A 1,559-nucleotide genomic window follows, 5' to 3' on the forward strand; every position below is an offset into this window, starting at 1 on the left:
GGCTGAACGATATTTGGAGGTAAGTATTATGTTTGTATTTGTTTTATTTATATAGTTGTATTAATTATTGTTATTCAGGTGTGTTTTTTTTTTAGGTAGGCTGTTCTGAAGGTGGGTATTATGTTTGTTTTTAAATTGTATTAAATTTTTGTTTTTGTTTTGTTTTCAGGTGCGTTTGTAGCGCAGCTAATTTAGAGGCCGTCGTAGCTGTGATGCCGTGGTTTTTGGGTTCTTCAAGCTTGCGATTAATATGGAGGTGAGTATTAAATTTGTTGTTATAATTGCATTAATAAGTTTGTAATTATAATTGCATTAATATTTGTTTTTTGTTTTCAGGTACATTTGTTGCAGCTTTTATTGAGGCCGTCGCAGCTGAGATCCGCGTGGTTTTGAGTTCTTCACGTTTGAGATTAATCTGGAGGTAAGTATTGTGTTTGTTATTATAATTGCTTTAATATTTGTTTAAGTTTTCAGGTACGTTTGTAGCAGCTGATATTAAAGCCGTCGCAGCTGGTATGCCAAGGTTTGCGATTAATCTAGAGGTAAGTATTGTGTTTGTTATTTTAATTTCATTAATATTTGTTTTTGTTTTCAGGTACCAGTTTGCGATTAGTCTGGAGGTAAGTATTAAGTTTGTAGTTATAATTGCATTATATTTGTTTAATTTTTCAGGTACGTTTGTAGCAGCTAATATTAAGGCATCGCTGCTGGAATGCAATGGTTTTGGATTCTACAAGTTTGCGATTAATCTGGAGGTAAGTATATGTTTGTTTTTTATAATTTCATTATATTGGTTTATGTTTTGTAGTAGTTTGTAGTTATAATTGCATTAATTTGTTTTAGTTTTCGGTACGTTTGTAGCAGCTAATATTAAGGCCATCGCTGCTGGAATGCAATGGTTTTGGATTCTACAAGTTTGCGATTAATCTGGAGGTAAGTATTATGTTTGTTTTTATAATTTCATTATATTGGTTTATGTTTTCAGGTGCGTTGTTTGCAGCTAATGTTATTTCCGTCGATTATAGTTTGTAGCTTGTATCTTAATATAGAAGGATTAATTGAAATAATGTATTTTGGTTTTAATTGCTTTTATTTTTAATTTGTAAGACTGTTTATTTTGGTCAGCTTCGGGTTCGTAGTCTGGGATTACTATTTTGATTACAGTGGTGGGTGTCCGAGCATTAATTCAAGAATTGCATTAATATATTGTTTTAGTTTTCAGGTACGTTTGTAGCAGCTAATATTAAGGCCATCGCTGCTGATGCATGGTTTTGGATTTACAGTTTGCGATTAATCTGGAGGTAAGTATTATGTTTGTTTTAATTAATCTTATTAATATTGTGTTATGTTTTCAGGTGCGTTGGTTGCAGTTAATGTTATTTCCGTCGATTATAGTTTGTAGCTTGTATCTTAATAAATTAAGGGATTAATTGTAAATAAATGTATTTTGGTTTTAGTTGCTTTTATTAATTTGTGAAGACTGTTTATTTTGTGTCAGCTTCGGTTCGTAGTCTGGGATTACTATTTTGATTACAGTGGTGGGTTTGTCCGAGCATAAA

The 1,559-nt window shown here is 31.6% G+C and overlaps 1 long non-coding RNA gene across 3 annotated transcripts; it reads left to right on the forward strand.

The window, feature by feature from the left end:
* On the forward strand, positions 1-1,236 carry LOC116803398. Of its 3 annotated transcripts, XR_004363605.1 has the most exons (6): positions 1-19; positions 170-256; positions 337-421; positions 468-542; positions 596-620; positions 1,216-1,236. It is a non-coding gene; the product is annotated as an uncharacterized LOC116803398 (long non-coding RNA). The 3 variants fall into 3 exon arrangements; XR_004363604.1 differs by lacking the exon at positions 1-19 and having other exon boundaries at positions 102-256; XR_004363606.1 differs by lacking the exons at positions 1-19; positions 1,216-1,236 and adding an exon at positions 673-690 and having other exon boundaries at positions 102-256.
* The last annotated feature ends 323 nt before the right edge of the window (positions 1,237-1,559 follow it).

The sequence above is a fragment of the Drosophila sechellia genome, unplaced genomic scaffold (genome assembly GCF_004382195.2).
Source record: "Drosophila sechellia strain sech25 unplaced genomic scaffold, ASM438219v1 Y_07, whole genome shotgun sequence".
NCBI classification, from domain to species: Eukaryota; Metazoa; Arthropoda; class Insecta; order Diptera; family Drosophilidae; genus Drosophila; species Drosophila sechellia.